Here is a 24,306-nt window from a genome sequence, read left to right on the forward strand (position 1 = left end):
TTTTTTTCTAGGGGGGGGGGGGGGGGGGGCAACAGCCCCCCTCTTGCGTACGCCCTTGGTAACATATGATCGCACCTAAAACAAATGGTCCACCAAGCGTAAAACTATATTACCGAGTATGTACATTTTAGGGGATATATGCCTGACCCCATGTAGTAGTTAATCTTAAATATGCCGGCATAAACGCGTTGGCAGAATTTCCTGCTTTTAATTGAAGAAATTCATTTGACTAACGAAATCTGCGTAATGTGCATTTGCGAAAGCCTCAATACATCGTTGATTTCTGATTGCACAGCATTTGTCTTTCAATTGTTGAGGTCGCCACCAAGCCCCAACAGCTTTCAGATTTCATTAAATTATGTGGCGCGGCAATTCAATACGAAACCTTTTAGGGCCGTCTTACACGTGGCGTCAATTGCCGTTGTTTTTCTGTTCATGTTCTTGTTCTTGTTCTACTTACAGCAAAGATATCAGATTTTATATTTTTATTTGACACGTGTCGTAGCTGCAAGACAATATGGAAAAGCGTCAGACAGTCCTAAGCAGAAACTTATGTCTAATGCATAGGTATATAGGCAGTGGTGGCTGAAGAAGAGAGAGCGAAACAGAGAGAGGAAGAGGGAGAGGAGGGAGAGAGTGTTGCACTGCTAGATAAAGCATTTTGGCACACAAAAGCGCGCTCTCTACTTAGAATCAGCGGAGCAAGTGAAACGTTTTGCATTGAAAGCGGCAAACAGTCAAACAAATACAAGCACAACAAATGGCACACATATAGACACACACACACACACACACACACACACACACACACACTGACGCACGTACAAAGACATTGCCATTACAGCTCTATAAACATTTGCAACAATAACAATAAAGGGCGCGTCTCGTGCATCGTCGTCGTCATCGCCTCCTCATCGCCTCCTCATCGCCTCCTCATCGTTTCTCATCGCCGAACCATTCGAAGGCAGCTGTGCAGAAACCTACAGATAATGTAAACAAAACAAAGTAAATAGCAAAGAAGAAAAATAAGAAGAGCACGAGAATAAAAGAGCACACATTCTTGACGTTGGAATACTCTCTACCAGTTAGTTGATGAGTTACTTATGTGAATCATTTTTGTGTAGCCATTAAAAAGATACGAAAAGAGATGCGAATTTTTTCCACTTTTTAAGCTGTGTGTGCTTGTGAAAGGCTGAAAAGTCGAGGGCATTTCGTGAACCACTTCACAAATATCTATGTCGAAAAAAAGGTCAATTTATAAACCGTACGTTGACTTGCTTTCCACAGCTTTAGAAAAATAGGGTCTGAGAAGAATTTAAATTTTAAAATGTAAGAATTTAAATAAAAGCAGAGATTTCTAAGCAATTTTATAATTTGGTTGAATTTGATCAAAAGGTCCAGCTATGGTGCAAGTTGGGGAAGCAAAAAAAAGAGGAGTCAATATGTCAGAGCTGGAGCTGTACGAAGTGTGGAACGAGACTGGAATGTGCTTCCTTAGCATTAAAACCGAGCTGAGCATTGCCTAGTACGACAGCAATAATATTAAAACCTTTCAATCCTTTTATTTCTCTATTATATTTGTGTAGTAGGATAAGTATTTGCATAGGAACTCTGGCAACCCTATCAGCTGTTTCCCCGATCTCGCTGTACATTGTAGCTTGAGCAATTCGCTCGAACTTAGTCTCGATCGAATAAAGAAGACGTCTTTTATAATTGTGCCAAGTCTTGTGTTTTCCACATTTGTAACCTTTCGTTTAAACATCGGGCCTTTGTCTGGTAAAATGTATCCAAAAGGTGTTAGCCCAAATTTATATTTTGAATATACATATACATATGTACTTTTAGAATACAACATTTCATCTCATTCCTAGATGAGATCCTGGCCATGCCTATGAATGCCACAATAGTTCATGCCGTGAGCGTCAAAAATACGTGTTTTTATTTATTTCTATATTTATTGGCTTCATATTAGTGTGTTAATTATTATTGGTTGGATTCATTTTGGGGTGCAATGGTAGCCTTAAACGGGTACTGGAAATGGAGTTTTTTTTTTGTTTGTCTCTATTGGCAGTACTTTAGCACCTATTGGTAGTCTTTTGGTATTAGCTGCTTTTGTACATATTTGAAATCTTTGAAAGTTTAATGTCTTCTGTTAAAATTGTTTGTGAAATAAAATAAGCATACAGACGGACGATAGCGATACACCTTCCTCAATCTGTTTCATGCACTTTAAAGAAAATAATATACTCTATTATCTCTAGGGTTAAGCGTAAAGTATAAGAAAAACTGCCGCCTGTGCGGGGATGGAGGAAGACGTTCCAGAAACACACAGCCGGCGACAATATAGAGAAAAGACGGCTGCGGCAGCTGTTGTCGGCCACCACTCGAGACGCAACTTTTGTGGCAACTTGGGGGCAGTCGAGTGTAGTGTTTGGCTTAATGTAATTTGCGGTGGGGTAGCAGCAGCAGGAATGAAACAATAACACCAACACCAGCAGCAGAAGCAGAAGCAGCGAAGGAACAGCAAAAAAACTACTAAAAGCAAATGCTGGTCACGGCACGCCCCATTGTTGGCATCGAGCCCTCGAGTGTCGGATGGTAAAATGGGAAAAAAGGTTGACAGCACATAAAAAATGTCACTGGAGCATTGGGGGTGTGTGTTCAACGAATGTCTTAACACTGCTGCTGGCGACCTGCATGGACAACTGCACAGAGGCGCCGAAGGACGATAGGCAACGAACTAAAACGATAATTGCTGTGATTAATTCTGAAGACGTTAACTGTGCAGATTCGTTTGAATATGTTAAAATACCTGCGGGCCGGTTTCGGAATATCAAATGGCAACATCATTAAAGAAGAAAGTTTATGTTTTGAAGTAAAATAAATATTACTTGCACGCAAGTTACTTTTCCGCTCCTTAAAGAATAACATTACAAATTTATTTCCATACAAAAGGTGGTATCTTTGAAAATTTCTTGGTATAGGACATGTTGCAGCAAAAGCTTCTGCGTTGTTAAATCCAGATTTTTGACATCAACCGCTATCAAGCTGCCGAATCTGCATTTCTTTCTCTGTGGATGCATGCGAAATTCCGTGAGTTGTTTTTTGTCTCTTCCCGCTGCTGTTGTATTTCTTTAGTGCTTATGTGTGCTAGCTATTTTGTTTTGTTTTTTAATCAAAAAGTTTGCCCTCTGGTCGCCTTCAATGCTCCGGTGGCTGGGAATTTAGCAGATATGCCACGTTTTTGTCGACGCTTAGATTATTCAAAGCTTTCCTGCTCGCCAGGACATTTTTATCGCTGCACACATATTTTAATACGCCTTTACGTGGTTTGTAGTCTTAGAGACTCTTCTGCTACCCTTTCTTACGATAAATCCTTCCACTTGGCAGATAATGCAGCAGTCAGGCAGTTGGATGACTGTTTGAGCTTAGAAGCTGCTCAGTTCCTGTCTTCAGCTTTGAAGAACAAATGATGTTAAAGTTTTTAAATAGTTAGATGCGTAAATAGGTAAAGACAAGATCAGTTATGATAAGATTTACATTTCAGCCTTAGTATTATTAGGAAATCAAACTATTCAATTTATCTCAGCCTTTAACGATCGCCTATATTGTAATATTGGTATAGTTTTTAATGTTGTATACTAATTCGTAGGTCTGTCGTTGTCTCTCTCTATAAGTGGAGTGCACATCACTAAGACAATGCACTTCTAGGTGGTCTTAGTTATTCTGTTCTCCGCGGACCATCTAGGAATTACGTGTTTTTCTGTTTTCCCCCTTATCCTTTTTTTTGGCCCTTGTGCTCAGATTATAATTATCTTTACCACCTACTGTCAATTGAAATCCCTCCTTCTCTCTTTCTCTCTCTCTCTCTCTTTCTCTGTGAGTCGACCTAAAGAGCTTCCCTTTTTTTCCTTAGTAATAAAACTATATATTAATTAAAACTAAGTTTCTTTCTTTTTTTTAACTTTTTTTGAAGGTAATTGTTTTTGGTTTTTGTTTGTTAGGCATATTTGCGTCTCTAACCAAGCGTTATTGGATACTATTATAGTTTTATTTGATTCTTCTAAACGCTTTCTAGCTGTTTAAGCCGTATTGTAATTGTTTCCGCAATAAATGAGTAGATCAAATAAGCAGAAATAGTTATAAGCAGTCTTCTCTAATCACATACGGCTATATATAAGCCTTGCTTTAAAGAACTATAAAGGGGACTAAATAGAAGCTAATGGGCTGTTTTTTTATTTAAATGAAACGATAGTCACCGTCACCAAATTCCATAAATTTTTCCACAACTTTGACTTCGCCTTCTTTTTGAAAACTCGCATGCAAAATACAATTAGACCCAGAATCGATATATGCATATTTTGAGCAAACAAACCGTTTTGTTGTCGGGCTTTATTTAATGGTCCATAAGATGGCAAAACTAAATTATTGAATGACTTGTAAAGTGGAAGTTTGTGCAAATTTCGAAAAATGCGGACGCAGGTTTGGGGTACGCCGCCACTGCCAGCAATGTGTAGGCTGAAACCTCATGCAGGCCTCAAAGTATGTTACAAAAAATGCCTGTGCGTGCCGCGCCGACAACAACAGCAACAACCACAAAGGAGGAGTGGTGCGGCATTGTGCGTGGTGGGAGGGGGAGAACAAACACGCACACACACGCACACACAGATTTTTGCCCACATGACAGCCTAAGACGACAACAGAAAATACAAAAACAAAAAGAGGCAAAAAAATCTAATACGCACCACAAGCTGTAAGTGACGCAGTCGACGTCAGCGTCGACGTCGGCGTTGGTAGCGAGCAGAATTAATATTTATTAATTTGACGTAGTTTCCGTTTCCGCCGTCGCTTCGCGTATTTTGCCAATTCAACTTTGTGCGACTTTGCTGATTTATGCTTTAATTAGGCGCACACACGTGCGGGCACACACACAGTCTCACACACACACACACACACACACAGATACATAGAGCCATATAGTAGATGTACATGTATGTAGTATGTACATGTAAGTTCACACAATATATAAGTCTGGACACTAATTGCTTGTTGGTCTTTGCATTTCAACACGTTTGCAAATAATCCGAATGTGTTGACCACACAAATCTGTCCTCTTCAAAGTTTCTTGTCTCGTTCAGTGACACACACACACACACACACATTCGTACACTTCATAAAATTCCCACATGAGTTGAACTCGCTACGAGTTAATTATTGCCAGCTTATAGATGAGCGCTTCGATAAGCCTCCTCACGAGCTGTGTCAATTAATTATCAATATGTCTGCCCATTCGTCTATCTAATATAAAGGATATGCAAAAGATACAGGCAATTATTAAAAAAAAAAAACAGAACTAGGAGTTGGAAGCATCTGCTCTTTAAATTTAAAGATCCCTCGTCCATAGAGCCTGATGAACGCGAAATTCGGAGCTACCAGTGGCCTGCCAACCAATTCATATTAAGCACCAATGGATTGCTTTAATAGTTTAATCAGCACAAATAGGGATAAATGATTGACATAGAACCGAAGTAAACAACAGGTACGACCGTTTAAAGATTTAAAAATAACAACAAGCTTTAGTTCTAATGCAGCTAGTATGAAGACATTGGAAAAACGGAAGGCGCACTTTGTTCAAATATGTAATAATAAAATAACACTCGCCAGCTCATAAATATGTCTGCTACCTTTGCTGATAGTTCCAAGTTAAAATTCAACTAAAAATTCCTTTAAAGCAACAACAAACACTGATTGTAAGTATGTTTTACGATAACTGTTGGCACACCCAGCCAAAGATAAGCTTTAAAGACGTAGGATTTTAGGAAATAAAGACAGTTCATATTTTAAATTCAAGAAAAGTTGCTGTATATTCCTCAGCTTGCTCTCAAGCGTCGTTGCTCAAACAGCTTGGCCTTTCAACTTCTTAATATTTTTAAAGAACTCTACACATACTGAAAATCATGGTAGCATTTGTTATACGATTTGGCGTCTTTGAAATGCCACTTTCCTTCATTTCAATCGAATATGAATCTTAAAAATAATACAACAATTATTATTTTGTTGCAATAAAGCTCAGGTCTGTTAATCTGGCGTTATAATCTATGTTTGAGCTCCATTCTCCAACCGTAACATTTTCAATATTAAAATCATATATAAAGAGTTTAATGTTCTAATGAATTTATCGCAGTAAATTGTACATCTAATTCTGTTTTTACACGGCAGATTGGTTCCAGAAAAAGTTGTATTGTTAATCGTGCTAAATGGAATACAAGTATAATCGTGTAACCTTATACATATAAAATTTTTAATTTTCAAACCGTGTAAAAAACGAATTAAGTGTACATATTTAAATTTGATTTCTGTAGTCATGTTTATTTGTAACACTTTTAATTACTGACCTATGAAACGGAATTAAAATAATCCAAATACATAATATCAATATTCGACTGTTAGTGAAAGTTATTTTATTTTTTTTATTATTACAGAAAAAATAAATATTATTAGCGAAATGTTAAAAAATAGCCAATAGTATTCGAATAGCAACGAAAATTTATTGCTTTCCTGTTGTATATTCAACGAATAAAGGTCTAAAATCAATCAACAAATTAGATTTATTTAGTATTGCTGCTGAAATTCAAATTCATAATCTAAATATTATAATGAGAGAGTATAAAAAAACTCAGTTTCGGATGCGAAATCGTAATAAACAAAAATGCTTTTGACTTTAACATGATCTTCGCAGCGACAGCTATAAAATAAACATGCTCTGTATATATAAGACCAGTCTGCATACTAAGTTTAATAAGTTATCGGGACAAGCAAACCACGAAATTTCTATATATTAAGTTCTAATTCTAAGCTATTGTACGAATCTAGGTTTTCAATCACAAATCCGTTTTCTTTTTTCTAATAGAATGTCTTTTTTATAATAGTTTTCAAGCTAGGATGAGCTATAATTTATTAATGGCTTTGATGGCGAGCTCTTCAACCTGACTCGCCACGAACTTCAGGTATATACTTGTATATATGTTACATATATTATGATTTTCAAAAATAACCATGTCCAGTAACTTAACTGTAATTTAATGCAGTGCAACAATAGCTTAGTGCTTTGCTTATAATATAATAATATGACAAACAGTTAATAAGAATAAAAACGAATAATTTATAAGTCACATTAAGTAGTTTTAATTAAAAATAAGTATATGGAAAGGTTTGCATTTAAATTTATTTTAACATAAATAATTTATATTTAGATTTTTGCCTTGGCTTCCTCTCAGTGTACATACGTGCGTGTACATATGTGTGTTTGTGTTGAGCTAAGCAAATTTTCAATTTGCTGCGATTTGGGAAACCAAAAAAAAAAAAACGAAAGAAACAGGAGAGAAAGAAAACATCTCGATTATCTAGATTTAGCTGAGCTCCTCTCAAGTTGTTACTTGCTTTCTATATACAAGTACTCGTATATACATATATACATACATACATATATGTATGTATTTATGTTTGTGGCACATAAGGGTATGTGTGTGTGTGTATATTCTAAATGCTCGTTAGTATGTTGGCATGCCTCGAGCTAAGTATGTAACGTGTCTGCATTTGGGTCAAAATGCGTTTAGCCAGCCAGCCAGCCAGCCAGCCACACACACACAGACATACACCTATACATATACAAGTAGAGTATACAATACACCCTCCCCCAAACACTGCCTACTTTTGTTACATTTACTGCATTTTGTTGCTTTCTGTTCTGTTCTGCTCAGTTCTGTTTGCCAAATGCGAAACAATTCCCCTATTGCCATTGCATTTCCCATGCAATTTACTTGGCATTGTTATTCCTGATACAACTGTGCTCTTATTGTTGTTGTTGTTGTTGCTGTTATTATACTGCTTATTGCTTCATCGTCTTGTACACGTATTGTACTGAGAATATTACAACTACCGACTTGACAACTCGACTTACAAGTTTCGCAGCCCATTCACTGCAGACGTTTGCGTTTAAAGTCCCTCACTGTCTGTAGAGCATCAGCTTCGTGTCCATTTCGCTTTCTAAATATATATATTTATATATATGTACATGTATATATATATATTTGTTTATCTAACTATGCGTATGTGTGTGTGTTTTGGCCAAGTACATTTAGCTTGCCACAAACTAAGTGCCTGGCACTTGAATCTTGACATGAACATGCCTGCTAAGTTGCCCTTAACTTGTTATTTTTCTTCTTTTTTTTTTGGAGACTTCTCGCAATTAATTTCGTTCACTTCTGACTGAACTGTGATTCTATTTTTAGTTTGGGCTTATCCCTTCGGGCAAGTGCTGTTTCCTCCATACGAGCATGTGGCATGTGACACACTCTGACATGAGGCGTGTTTTTATTGATGAAGTGGGCACTTAATGCCAACATCGTACAAACACAAGCTTGTTTTTAATCGAAGCTGTGAACGTAGGTCAGATATTGTTGAGTGCTTGTGTTTGCTCGAATTTTATTGATTGTAGATTGTAGATTGGAATAAAATAGTAGTTGAAAAGAAAGCGCTTTAATAGCCATGTGACTTCGAAAATTTGAGAAATGTTTTAAGCGTAGCTAGATAACTGCATTTCAGTTAGTAAGCTTAAGTTCAAGTTAGGATTGCTAGTCCGCTATTTTCATGCATTAATTAACTACTTAAATACTTATACTTGAAATAAATTATGCAACATTTTCTTCATTTTTCAATAAAGAGTTTATAATTAAAGACAAAGTTATGAAACAATTTTTAAATAGCTTTATCCGTAAGAAGCCTTGTTGATTTGCAACATTAATTAACATAAATTACACACAATAGGAATTATTCTACAAATTATTTGTAATGTTTAAACTTTTCTATTGTCAAAAATTACATTTATTTAAATTATGTTGACACAGTTTTAAATCAATCAACAAACTTTTTCATTCTACACTGAAAATAGCTCAGTTTTAGCAATATTGTCACTTATTTTGTTATCAAGGGGCTTCATGCCATTTAGTTTGTAACTCTCTTGGCCGCTGCTGTACCAGCTAGGAAACTAGAACAACTGTTTAACTAATTAGGGCACTCACGAAAACATTTTGAAAACAATTTGGAAAAGCTGAACTGAACTTTTGGCGCCTGTCAACACCAGTGCTGACATACTATTTTGGAAACTTGATCAGCTGCAGTTTCTATAATTTGTCAAAATGTGTCTAAACTAATCAGTTTATGAATTTTTACAGAGCTCCTCAAACTAAACACTGGCTAAAAAGCTGCCGCATACGAGTAAGTTATTCTCTTAAACACCAATTTGTGAAATATGCAGGCATTGCAATAAATATATGTAAATGTCTATGAAAATTGTATCTTGTATCTTGGAAAACAATTTGTGGTGGTGACATGCAATTGCAAATTTAATGTCAGCACACATTTTTATGGGCGTTTAGCTGCGGCCCATTGCCGTCACGCCCACACACACACACACACTTGCTACTCTCATCCTTTATTGCATGTGCCATAAATGTAATTAGTGCGAATTCATGGGCCACATAAAAAGCTTTGCTGCCTCTCCACAACAATGAATTGCAATACATTTTGGCAACGACACAAAATGCCAACGGCAGCAAGAACAAGCAACAGCAACAACAACACGGACATGAAAGTGCATTGTGAATGGCACAGCATGCATGCGTAAGTGTGTGTGCACAGAGCAGCAAAACTTAATTAAAACACAATGTACAGGCAGACAGGCAGGCAGGCAGGCAAGCAGCAGAGCCCAAAATGTGTGGGTAGATTACACCCCGATGGCCCAAAGAGTAACAGGAACAAAGAACTGAGCATCCGTTTGCCACTTAACCATTTCATGCCCCTTGCAAGCACTAGAGATGGACGAGTGAAGAAATAACTGTGCCTTTCATAATCATCAGAAAATATATAGGAATATGACTTCAGACTTAAAACTAAATTAGAGGAAGCTCTGAGAACTAGAAGAACTTACATACGAAGTTTGTTGGCTTCTGGGCTGATGCTTTCTGAGATTTGGCCGTTCATACAGACAGACGAGCGAATATCTAGAATGGTTTGTGTTGTAACGTTGATTCAGAATGTATACACTTCTGGGTGTAACGATAACTGAACGGAAATATCTTTTTAAATCGTTGTTTCGTTAAGCAATCTGCTAGTTGTGTTGATTTATGATTTGTAAAATGTTTGTAGACTTGCAATCGCACATGAACTTAATAATCATTGAAGCACCTTGGAAAGTGCATTGGATTGGCAGCAACGAGCAGTGGCAGTTGTTATCCGATTGAATTACTAGAAATGATTTCAAGCGATGGGTTTGCAGAGGCTGGCAAAAGTTTTGCAGGCAAATGAGTGCAAGTGGTGGCTAACAGAGGGAGGGAGGGAGGTAGAATGAGCTGAGCAGCTGCTCTGGTGCCACCGATGGTCGAAAAAACCACTTGAAATTTGTTAATACATATTACGGCAGAGTGTGGAATGCGTGCAGAACAATTTTTGTTGCATACTTTTTGGGGCAGCGGCCATTGAGAGTGCAATTGCGAGCAACACTTGACTGCGAACGTGTGCATGTACGTGTGAGTGGGTGGTGGTGGTGTTGGTGTGAGTGAGAGTGTGACTGTGAGCGAGTGCATTGGTATTGAAGACACGCACTTGACGTTTGACAGACTGGGTGGCAGAAGGACTGACAACTGACGGCTGCCAAGTGGCAGCCACCTCTCCACCATTCAAGTACACCTATGTGCGGAAGTATGGGGGAATTTCTCACACCATACAACGCCATTTTAATGTACTTCAGAGCAGCATTCTAACAACTGCTAATAATCATTTAAGGCTATAAGCCCAGGAGAGCGCTCAGGATCTCAGTCAGGGGCAATGAGTAAAACGAAACTAAAATGCCAATCAGTAATCGTATTTAACACGATGATGAATATTTCCAAAACTGATTCGCTTGCGACTGGGAATGCCAGTAAATTACTTTTTCGTAGAAAACCTTTTAGTCTTTGAGCTGGGCGTAAGTCTTTCTACCCGCAGTTCTTACTGCAACAAACAGCAAAAAAAACGAAGAAAAAATGCTATACAAATAGCTATTATTGATTTCTTTTCAATGGCATGATTAGAAAATATATAATATAATGAAGGAATAGACACGTGTCTACCAACAGTAACGTTTCTCCATTAATGCTATTTCCAGCATTACAGATGTCCTTGGCTTACTGACGTATACTCTTTTCAAAATTAGTTATGTAGCTTTTATATAATCTTGCTTTTGCCATTTGTTAAAAATATCTGACAGAATCTGACAAACACAAATTTGCTTAACTAATTGCCGCAGATTTGGGTTGCCTGCAATTTATCTCCTGCAATTATCAGATAGTTTCTGTTCTCCTTTAGATTGCTACAGCTTTTGTAAATGAACAGCTTGTTAATAATATTCTCAACTCCCAATAGTCTGCTCGGCACGGAATCTGGTTCTAATGTTAATTTGAATTTAATTTCGGCGCAGAAAGTAACGAAGAAAGGACGAGGTTAAACAAATAAATCTGAATGTATTGGGCTAAGCTGGACTAGCTTGAAATCCGGAGGAATAAGCCCACCCGTAAGCTGATAATCGCTTATTGTGCTGGCTTAGAGAGGTAAACGAGGTCGATGCCTGCATCACATTTGGTTTGGAAGACACTGCAACGATTACAGAGTCGGCTGTAATTTATGTTGGACCCCCCAAAGGAAAGAGTCAGGCAGATTGCTCCTGCAAGCGGTTTTGGGCAAAGATATTTATTTAAATGTAGCCTTCACTGGCAACTGCCAGTCTTCCTTCTTTGCCACTTAAAATTTAACTATCACTCCATTTTCTGAAACAACTTAACCAGCCTCACAAATACACATTCATAATCTAGTATTGCCGTACTGGTCCCTTGTGGCAATAACTTGGTCCAACAGTCCTGGCCCTCCAAGCTCCAAATTTAATTGCAATCAGACGGATATAGCGCCAAATAGTTCGAGCTGTGTGTAGTAGTCTGCTTTTAAATTGCGCAGGTGTGTTGAATTAAATTATCGTGCTTAGCAAACAAATAACAATAAAATCTATTACAATAATAATATACTTAGTAGGTTTAAAAAGAAAACAAAAAACTAAAGGGCACCTGAAGCGTTAATGCTCGCGCGTTCTGGCCATGCACTTTTATTGGCCATCATTTGCTCGGCTAATTACGAAGCGCACATTAGCTAAGCTGCACTTCCGTCTCTCACTATTACTTCCTGCCGTCCTCTCACTTCCGCTTCGCTGGATGCTGTTGCAGGGAGACGCCAACATGGAAGGAAAAAAAGAGTAAAGAAATGCTTACCATAATATTTGCACATCGTAAACTATGTATGCAGACCAAAGCAAGCCGGCCAAGGATTATCCCTGCCAGTTGACCCTTGCTTCTGGCCAAGTACAGGGTGGCAAATGAGTTCAACATTATAGCTTAAAGTGTTCTTTATATATTTGAAATGTATTTGAATTTTTGATAGAGCATTGATTTCGTTTTTTCTACATAAACTGAGAGGTATACTCAAGAATTATTGTTACAATTGGAAGGGTTATGTCGATTGAAGAAAGCACTTGGCGCTTAACTTAATTTGTGATTTAGCAAACATCTATGAATGTTTAATGTAAGTGGATTTGTTGGAAAACAATAGGTGCTGCCATATTAAAATAATCCACTAGAAAAAACACACACTTTATTGAATATATTTATTTAATTCTTTAAAAGACATTCTAATAGTTTGTTAATGCCTGGATTCCTACTGACGTAGCATGTTTCCTTGAAATGCAGAATCGCCTAAGCTATGGTGAATTGATTACAGTTTCTCTTTTTTCCAGCTTCTATAGAAGACAGACTTTGTATCTGTTATCCATGTCTTATATATTTTTATAGTAGCGGGCATTTAATGCTAATTTAAAATATAGTTATAAAATGAAAGTGCGAAGAATGGAACAAAGATGAATCCACCGACTAGGACAAATGTTTTTAAAAATTGTATTCCAGCTAAAGCGATCGCATGAATCACCCTGTATTTTGATTCGGGCTTGGTCACTTTGCATAAGATTAGAAAGAGCCACCGTGTCTGTGGTGTGACCTTGCTGCCCGACTGCCCGACTGCCTAGCCTACTGCCTACATTATTCCCCTCGACATTTTGCGGGTTTCGCAGTCAAGGCTTGGCAACGAATTTCAAACTGTTAGTCAGTGTCAAGTTTTTGTCGCTGTGCCAGCGCAAAGATCTTGATTTATATGTCTCCGTTTTGCATATGCCTCGATGCGTGCCGCGTTGCCAGCGTCAACAATGAAGCGACAATAACAACAACAACAACAACGGCAACAGAAACGGCCGACATGTAACATTGGCAAGTTGGCCTGATAGTTGGACAGGCCATGGGCTCAATGCCATGTGGCAAGCCTTGCCGGAAGTATGTATGAGCATTACATATCTAACAATATATGTACGAGTATGTATGTATATGTGTGCAAGCATTCACACACACACACACACATGCCGTCTCTGGCTTTTGAAGCCAGTACATGTTTAAACATTTATTTATGGCATCTTTTAGGCGCAACTTTACGTTTGCCTTCCCTGCCATTTTGATGGCTTGTCCAAGTACATTCTGTTGCTTATGCGTGTTTGATTGAAAATAAAAAATGCTTTAGTTTTCTATTATGAAAATGTCATATCGACACGCGCACAGGCACTCCCAAAACAAAATGGAATTTTGACAGTTTATGTGAACACGATGCTGCTTTCCTATTGTTAAGTGTAAAAGGAGTTTTTAGGAGAATTTAGAATTGATGATTAAACATAAATAAAATAGAATAACCGATTGTAAATAATGTATGTATATGTATAACTGATTTAAGATTTTGAATAGTTTCAAATTTAAAAATAATATAAATAGCACAAAATTTAATATGAATTATCTTTAAATGTAAATAGATAAATCAAATAAAACAAAAATATTGTTGCACATGACGTTTTATAATAATATATAGTATATACCTACATACGAGTTATCAGAAAACAACAAGGGATCAGTAAATATTTGATTAAAACAATTGCTTTTGCCAGCACAAAAAAATCACTAAAATTAAAGGAAAATATACTGCTTGAAAAATTAAAAACTTTAGAATTGTCTAATTTCTTAAATTTTCAAGTTGAATTGATCATGAAGAACATGCGTATAATATTACCTGGCAAAAAGACATTGTGCTTATATATTTGGGGGTAGCTTGTAAAGGTTTCAAACAAAGTAGAATAATTTTTCTGCTTTAGAAGAAGAGCTCAGAAAGAGGCTAGATAGACCCCCACAACGTATATTCGTATATACTTGATCAGTAGGACATAAGGACTAGTTTGTAAATAAATGTATTCATTAAATGTTATTTTAGAAGTGGGTATAGGGTACTTAAGAGTTGTGCCCGCCCGACTCATCCAACACATTCTTTTTTTTGCATTATAATTTAATTAGCCATTGAAAGAGTTCTTCTATACTGTATCCGAAGCGTAGCAAGGAAGGCAGAACTCCAGCTAGGATTATTCTCAATAACTTGATGGTAAAACAATATTTCTGCATTTCATTTAATCCACATACACTGTACCTACACACTTTCATTTTGGCATTCGCTTGAATAGCCAGTTTGTAAGCAGACAAATGTTCAAATGATGCCACTGTAGACAGGCACGCTGCTCTCTTGACTGGCAGACTCGTCGCGCCACTGTGCCACAGACGTTTTTCATAAACAACAAACGCATAATAATAAACAAACTCAAGTGTGTGCTTTATGCCAGTCAACGTCCTTCAGTATCAAAATCAGGCGTCAGCACTCATTCATACACACTCACGCACACGCACACATATACACACTCTCTATGATATGAGACGCATAACGAGGTTGACGACAAAGGCAACTTTTGTTGCCAAAACAGACAAAATTTTTCTTCAACATACTATACAACGTTCTCTCTTCGTGAAGTTTTTGTCTTCGTTTTACTCAGCAACTTGGTTGATTTCTTTTTTATAGCCTGCCATTCAACTTGCTGACATTGTAAACAAGTGCGTTTTGGGGCACAGCATTAAGAGTGACAACAACATCAACAACAACTACATATAACAATGACAAAGTGGAAGTATGTGGTTGGCACAGGGCTTCCTAAACTGTAGGTCAGGTGAGTCCTGCCTGCAACTTCGCGCCGAATTTGGCACGTAGGCGCCATTTGGGACACGAGAGTTCTTCATTTTGTTGGCGACGGCAGCGCTCGGCAAACAATGATGGAGCTTGATGAATCGAAAAGTGGGTTGCACGGAACAGATTCTGAGATTTTATCCCGGCTGATGACTTGCAATTTCACACAATCCTCATTTTGTTTGCTTTTGGCTGATAAATGGCATGTCGTTGAAAGTTAGCTGCCTGCCCGCCTGACCCCCAACCAATGCATAGCCAGCCAGATACTTAACCCACAGTTTGAGCAGCACTGGATGGCGCCATTATGCAGAAGAACGTCTTTAAAGAATGTTACAGTTTAAAGTTTAAAGAGCGTTCAAAATATTTAATCGTATTTTTTTGTATCAGCTTCCAAAATGTAAATCAAAATTTGTCGTTAACAGCAATTCATTGCTTTTAAGAAAGAGTTTCTAAGGTGCGCTTGAAAACATAGGGTTTCGAAAGCTATTAGCTGTCCAATATTCTACTACCACTATATTCTCTTGTATGTTTTTAGTTAATAATTTAATTTAAAATGAAAGAAAAAATCAACTGCTTCAAAACAATATACTGTAAATGGAGAAAAAAAACAAAGATATTTTCCATATTGTTTTTAAACAAATTTTCTACTTTTGCATTAGCTGGAACGAATTTTCGGATCACTTTTCCCACACAGAAGATCGTTCTTCCACAAGTAGTTCAATGTTTCTGGGTTTCGATTGTCGGAAAAGCTTGCAAATTTTGTTTGATTTTAGGGAATAGAGAGAAGTAGGTGGGCAGTACGGTTAGTAGTAACACCCATTAACTTATTGTTTTGGGTGCTCAAAATGTCTTCTGTGTGAGAATTTGAATTGTCGTGGTGAAGAATGAATGGGTTCTCATCAAGTCTTCGAGAACTAATAGGAAATAGACAGCTGTGTACTCTACTATTCAGAATATTATTTGTTGTTTCAACCGAATGTATATGTAAAAGCCATGTGTATCTTTAAAATATAAAACTTCACAATGCAAGTGTCAGATTTGATCGCACCATCCAAACAATAGTTTATTCTTAGTATATAAAAGATGATAACAATTAGCTTAGCCATTTACTCGGCCTTTAATTTTTTTTAATTCCTGTGGAATTGACATTTCATATATGAGACCACTCTTACAGAAGTTTTAGAACTGCAAGTCATTTTTTAACTCACATTGTGCGATTCCTGTTAGCTCGTTGAGCTATGCCAGTCGTCTCGGTCTTTAATAAAAATGAAATCAATTAAAGCTGAGGATTTTTCGTATCTTTCCAATTAAGTAAAAGGCGTGCATTGCAAACAGAAACAGGAATGAAATCAATATCTAGGTATCGCACTGTGTACTATATACACATTTTACATATTCTTGCATGGAAATTTGAAATTCACAAGCCTTTCAAAAAAGACTTTTCATAAGAAATCTGATCAACGCATTATTCTGAGTATATGAAAGCATTGGATGTTGGTGGTCGGGAAGACGTTGGCTTGTTTGATAGCTGAAGGCGCTGTTCGTTATATATGAGTATTGCAATCAAGAAACCCCTTTCGCATCTGTCTTGGCATTCGTCTGCCTCAATCAAATTGCAATTTCGATGAAATATTACGCATACGACGGGTGTGCCATCGCTGTCTTGGCAACTACCCATGAGCCTGTTGCACGTCGCCGTGCCGTCTTTTTTTTGGGTTTCCATATATGTATGTATAGAGACGACTCATAAGTCTCTGGCGAATCCTAGCCACATTGCCTTTACTCGTATAGTATGTGTATGTATGTTTGTTCAACTGATTGGCAACAAAATGCCAAACAATTGCTCATAAAAATCAATCATGCTCAGCTTGCAGCCTCTGGCGAGTCTTGTAGTTATTGTAGTTGTTGGCAATATCAATGATGTTTACGCTTTACAGGCCCTGCACGTAATGTGCTTTGAAATATGCAAAAAGCCATGGCCAAGAGCCACAAGCACGAGAAACTCGGCACATATTTCTTTACCATCTAAGCACTTTGTCATAGTCAGGCGGCAATTCGGGCACTTTTTTTGCCCTCCAGGCGTGCCACAAAAAACATATACCTATATATAAACATATATATATATATATATATATATATATATATATATATATATATATATATATATATATATATATATATATATATATATAAATATAAATATATATATAAAGAAGTATATATTCAAAAAGGAAGAAGAACAAGAGAAAATAAAAATAATCGGATATCCGTCACAGAAATATAATGAACGTTTAGCAAGTTGTGCTTGCCAGCAGGAGCAGGAGCAGCAACAGGAGCAGGAGCAGGAAAAACAGCCATGTTGGCAAACAAGAAAAATGAGTTTGAAGCTTGCTTTACCGCTTTACCGGCAGCAGCCAACAGGGGGCAGGCAGCAAGCAGTAAGGAGCAAGCAGGATGCGTGCGTTCGAAATCTACAAAAAATTATAAAAACAAAATCCTTTGCCGCTGGTGCACACTGATCCAAATACTTATTTTCAATATTGTCCAAGTGAAATGTTTAGTACAAAAAGAAACATTAATGAGCCTGTTTTAAGCTACGATTATGAATGGTTCTCAAGTTATACGTTCTCTATTGAATTAAAATAAGAGTGCATGATTGGAACCGATTCGAAAATTTGTTCTTTTCTTTGTACAACCAATGGTACAACTAGAGTGGAGGAGTCCTTCCAATTCAGCTTTTAAAAAAACTACGTCAAGCCGCACATTTTTCGACTTCCTAGCAGAATTCGGTTAGACTTGGCGGTTACCATTCGGTTATTTGAGCCCAGTGTAACTTTTTCACAATACAAAAAAATAAATAAATAAAAAAACATGGCAAGTTGCCTTGCTTTCAGGTTTCTTTGTTGTTGCATTTTTTATTTATTTGGTTGCTTTAGTTTTGTTTTACGCCTTGCGGTCGCACAAGTGTCTCAAACTTTGTGCCACACGCGCAACGTCCCCTAAGTCGGCCCCTGGCTGGCATCAATGCCCCGGAAAGGGGGGGTGTGGTGGGGCAAATTTTGGCCGCGGCCAAGTGGAAAAGTTGTAGGGCGCGAGGCAAACAGCAGACGACGCAATTGGGACTCAAAGATTGGAAGCCAACGAAAATAAAGAAGCAGCATACAAACAAGGCAAAATACTACTCGCGATGCATGTGTGTGTGTGTGAATGTGTGTGTGTGTGAGTGTGTGTGTGTGTGAGGGTGTGAGGGTGTATGTGTGTCACATTTGGTGCGTCTTTGACCGAAATACTTTGAAACAAATCACAAATATACAAGTATAAGTGGGGTGTTCATTGCCGATTCTCGTTTGCTTAACGATTTTTGGAGACATTTTTGGCTAAGCAATCAAAGTTCACGGCTAAAAGTGAAAAATACTCGCAAATCCTTCTTGAGGCAACACTAAGCACGTAGAAAGCTGGCAGCGAAAAAACAGTAGCCATACAGCCGTGTTGTCTTAATCGGATTAATAGCGTGGTTATGAAGTTGAATATATGTGGCTTACATTTCTCCAAAGCTTTGCCATAAAACATGCAACTAAAATGTTTCAATTTTACTTTTAAGGTGCTTAAAAACGTTTCATTTTTCTTTTCTTTATAGAAATTATAGAACCCAAAGATAAAAATACCCTACGCGTGAGAGCTCTGCGAGCAGTCTGCTGAGCAACGGCTTCCTAAGATTTACGGGTGAGTAGACAGCTATACTATACTGAATACTATATATAATAAATGTAAATTGTTGTTGTTTAAAAATCGTAACTCTTGCTTTATTTTTTGGAAAACAGCGCTTTTTATTTTAATACGATTTCTGAAGGGTTCCTCTCATAACTGAAGCCACTTAAGGCAACCACTGCTGATTTAGTTAAATTAAATACTTTTATTAACCAGTTCTAATGATTACAATACATAACATACATATATGATATATTATTTCAAAAAGTAATCTTTTTTAAAACCTGATCGATGCTGTGACAGCTTTAGCCAATAGTGTCCCGATCCGACTTAACTTTCATCGAAAGAAAGAGACAGACAGTTACATGACTATATCGATAGGAAAACAGTCGTTCGGATGACGTTAATGCCACATTTACATTACATTTCCGCATTATTCTCGATTTAATAATGAATTTAAGCAAGTACCATTGCATCGACGATATATTGATATAAATATATACATCATAGATGGCCTTAATTCCTTCCTTGATCAGTAGAGATAGAGAACGAAATCCTTCGATTGTTAATCAAAAAATAAGTATTCGACGCATGAATTAATTTGGATATCCGAGCATGAGAAGAAAAAAACCAGAATATATACTATTTGGAAAAAGAGGAAAAACAAACCCATAACATGCACTATGCAAGCGCCCCTTTAATTTGTACAACATATCTTCACAGCGGCGCAGCAAAGCAAGAAATATGCAGTCCTTGTTGTCGCAGGAGTTGTTCTAAAGTTTTGTACTATACGTGTTACTTGAGCGTGTTCCATCATCACTCCTCACTCATCACTATTGCATTCTCCTTTTGTAAACACTTTCGGAAATGTGTGAAATAGTTTGTGTTAACAATCCTTGGACGTGCTTCCTCACATTGAACGACCATTAAAAAAGTTTTACTTCCACAGAATGCGAGGAAGCGGGAAAAACTTGACTGTGGTATGTGTTTTTAGTTTTATGGCCCGTTTGTGCGGGTATTTTTGTGGGTCAGGCCACAAATCACAAATCAGTGGCCTAATTGTTGTGTATGTGTGTGTGTCTGTAATTAGGCGAGGCGGCTCCCCTATAAATATGCACTGGCTGCTGGCTGCTTAAATGCCGCATATTTGTGCATGCATACATACATATATCACTCACATAATGCAACGCCTAAAAGTGCGCTTTAAATCACATCCGATTGCCTTTTAAATGCATCGTAAAACAAACAGAGAAACAGACAGGCGAAAACTCATTAGTGCGGCAAACTTCTGTAAGCTGGGCAGCCACATCCACATTCACAGCCACGACCACATAAACAACTCACCAACACACTCACAAATACAAAAGCCAATGACTGCCCACTTGTGTCGCAAAATGATTTAAAATTGCATTCAACGTTTGATGAGCATGCACTTTATTTTCATTTCGTTCGCAATTTGCGTCACATTTGAAATGCTACGCCGGCCAACTCGACCTCAAGCGGCAGCGGTGGCAGTCGATGCGGCAACAATGCCGATTGTTATTGCCACCACAGTCCCGATACATAATCCTCACACAGATGGTCGTTCGAGCTAAACGATCTCATGTCTGGCAAGAAGAAAACAAACAAAACCAGCCGGGCAAGTTGCATGACTAGTGGACTTGCCAGATAATCCTCAATATATAATCAGGCCTATTCTGTATTGCAGCTCTTCATTTCATTTTATTTGTAGAGCTGTTCGAGATGAAGAACAGAATGTGGTCGAGGAGGGGAAGCAAAAGTTTACAATAAAAAATATGTAACTTCATGTCAATCGAAAATAACAGAATATTTTAAATAATTTTTCAGTGTACTCATAAATAAATATAGCTTTTTGTGCTTCTATTATGAATACAAGAAAATTTGCATACATTTTGTTTTGGTTTCTGATTAAAAAATAAAAAAAAACTTACGAATGAACATAGCTTTAAATGTGCCTTGAATGTCGTTATAAGCGATCTCAATAGTTCTGAATAATATTAATTATTTGTAGGCTTCGAAAAATATTTAAAATTAGAATTTCAGTGCCTTGCTTGTCTGGCTGGCCTGTTCGTTATAAATTTGGCAATTGTTTTCAATGCTAATACTGGATATTTATTTATTTTATATCGAAATACGTTTCTAAATTGAAAGATAAAGTATAAAATTTATCCTGTTCCTAGCCTTGTTCTATATACGATTAGTAATAATAATGTTTGCTATGCTGTGTAAAGCTTTAAAATGTGTAATCAATCGATTATTTGGTTTTGGTGGCACATTATTATGCCCTAATTGTGTTGAAAAGCTATGGAAGGCCCTTCTGTCTGATTGAGAGCGGCAGAATGGGACTTTCTTTTACTGTAATGCTATAAATGTCGCACGAACACATTTGAGGCCTGTTATCGCAGAGATAATATTCTGTTTGCTTTCGTACACAAAAAATTCAGTCCCCCCCTCTGCTTAGCAGGTATTCCCGCCAGCATCTGTGTCTGTGGCTCAGCAACGTCTTGGCTAACCAACAAGTGAATCCTCCCGAAAATAAGAAAGTGCTTAGGAGGATTTAGGCAGAATTGCATATTTAAGCCAGAGACGGGTTGGTGGGGAGTGTGGATCGGCTTCACTTACTTGGCTTTGGAGGCAGGACAGCATCAGGAGCAATAACAGGACCACAGTCAATGCCTGGTAGTTGCTCATTCGTTTGCCTCTTGTTTGTTTGTTTGTTTTTGGCGTTGAATGTGTTTTTGAACGTCATTTGGCGCTACAACGCTATTTATAATGGAAGTATTGTGTGGGTGTGTGGATGTGTGTGGATGTTGGTGTGAAGGCAACAACTGTTCGTTTCATTATATTTTTTGCTGTTTTCTTTTTGTGTTTTTTTAATCATTGTTGTAGCGCTTATTGTCTTCGGGCTACAATTTTGTGGCCAGCTGTTGACCCTGACATGCGAGTGTGTGGCCATACATACATACACACTTACATATGTACATACTCATATACATACATACATACATACATACACATATATGTATAATACACACACAAGAGTATCCAAACAGACATATACTCTGATTTGCCAAGCTTGAACCTCACTGCCCTTTTAATTCATCTTCAAGCATGCATTTGTTATATACTTGAACGTATTATATAAAGAACCTTCTATATCGATATATATTTATGTGTGTATCACATTTCTGCACATGTGAGTTTGTGTGTTGACCAAAAACTAATTAATGAACAAAGCAAATGGAAGCACTCAGTCGTGTTTTCTTCACTCGCTTGCCACATTAAATAGCTGCCATGTGGCATTTATTGCATTCCCATTTCATATTTCTCGCTGCTAACCAATTAAAACATCAATAATTGACATTAAAAAGAGAACGGCAAATTATTGATAACGGAATTACAATGCAATTATTGCACAATTACAAAAAGAATGCACAGCGACTGACAGTAGAGAGTTGAATTTTTCTGCTTTTATTTTTGTATAGAAAATTCATTCCGGCTTCGTCGATGATTCAAATAACCAACCAACAATAATTTTTATATGAGAGTTGCATATTAAGGAATTATGTTATTACTCAAGATTGTTGCTGTGAACTTTGAAGTGCTGTGAGAAGATTTTGGCAAATATATTCTCAATAAACTGAATCTCGATAACACTGTTTCATTGCTTGGTCAAGCCTTCCAGAACTTCTGTATAATGTCTAAATTTTCTGCATAAGATGCCGCTTGTCACCTTGATTTTTGGCCATTTCCTCTCCTATTTTATATTCGAGTTCCATTACAATCAAGCAATTCATATACTTAAACATGTTATCTGCTTTGTGAAAACGAAACAAGTCCCCTAGAAGGAGTAAAGAAAAAATAAGTTTTTTAGAAAAGAATTGTCTCCAAATAACTCCAATAATTTTGGATTACATAAAGATTGTTAAGTACCTTTTATCCTTAAATTCAAAGCAGAAGCAGCTTTCTCCATAGGAAATAGATGGTCTGGTGGGAGAAGGTCAGCATTTATGTTCACCTCATGCGAACTCGTATCGATATCGAATATACTATATACTTATTTAAGATACTTTTCAGAAAATTCTAAAAACAATTGCCAATTATTAGTTATTAAAGTTTTTAAGTCCTTTGTATACTTTTTTTATACAAAATTGTATTTTTGAGCTTTACCGCCAGAAACCTAATCTGCTTTATTGTATCGTGACAAATGTTATGACCAAATTGTTTTGCACAATATACTATATATTAAAGATACTTTTCAGAAAAATGTGAAAACAATTGCCAATTATTAGTTATTAAAGTTTTTAAGCCCTTTATATACTTTTTTATATAAATAATTGTATTTTTGAGCTTTAATCGCCAGAAACCTAATCTGCTTTATTGTATCGTGACAAATGTTATGACCAAATTATTTTGCACAATTCGAAACGGAATATTTTCCAATATTCATTATCGGTTTCATCTCTTCATACTCGAATATGCATTGTCGCCCGCCACACACCAATTGCATGTGTTCAATTAAATTCATGAATTGCATTTGCATTCGAAGGCTGGTGTCATTTGCATTCCAAATGCTTGGTATATTTTTACAAAATGTTTGGTAGTGTCAGAGTGCATATTTGTTGATACATATATGTACATATGTATAGTATACATGCATACATACTTGTGTGTATATAGTAGTGTGTATGTTTGCGAGTAAATACATATGCGATCGATGAGGTGAACGAGGTGGCAGACCACAATTCCTACACTGCAGGCTGTAGGACGAGCCTGGCAACATCTTTGTGGCTCTGACGGGCGGTTGATGGTCGAAATTACATTTCCCCGATACAATGTGCAGTATCTGTATGTATCTGCACACCGCACTGCCACATTTAAATTTATGTTTGAATTTAAATATAAACACAAACTGATTCCAACTGCAAATAGAACGAACGTATTGAAGTATGCAATGGAAAGTGGGTCAGATTAAAACAAAACTGAATGGAAACTGAAGCAGCTATGCGTATTACCAGCTCAGCCGGGCTTTTGTTGTTGTTGCTGCAGCTGATGCTGCTCGTTGTTGCATTCAACTGAAAGCTTATAAAAGGGAATCCCCGCGCGCCGCACCTCTGCCCACTAGTACTATTAGAAACCAAGACGAGCAAACGAGAGATTTATCCGCGCAGAACTTAATTCCGTCTCATTTGATGCATACTTGGCTGTTGGATTCCTAATTGGCGGCAACGCCTTCTCAAAGTCATCCATAATGCGGTCAATAGAAAACTTTTCTATACCCTACACATACGTCTGCAGATCTTTGGGATTGGCATAGTTACAGGCAGCCCAACCAAAAAAAGATGC

The 24,306-nt window shown here is 37.2% G+C and overlaps 1 protein-coding gene across 1 annotated transcript in view; it reads left to right on the plus strand.

Moving 5' to 3' along the window:
- Nucleotides 1-24,306, plus strand: part of LOC115627792 — a 59,749-nt gene that overhangs the window by 10,676 nt on the left and 24,767 nt on the right. Inside the window, exon 2 of the mRNA XM_030523612.1 lies at nt 18,869-18,954. The gene's annotated coding sequence lies outside the window, so the exon portion shown is untranslated. The remainder of the gene's footprint in view (nt 1-18,868; nt 18,955-24,306) is intronic.

Source organism: Scaptodrosophila lebanonensis, unplaced genomic scaffold (genome assembly GCF_003285725.1).
Source record: "Scaptodrosophila lebanonensis strain 11010-0011.00,11010-0021.00 unplaced genomic scaffold, SlebRS2 tig00000098-arrow-pilon, whole genome shotgun sequence".
Lineage (NCBI taxonomy): Eukaryota > Metazoa > Arthropoda > Insecta > Diptera > Drosophilidae > Scaptodrosophila > Scaptodrosophila lebanonensis.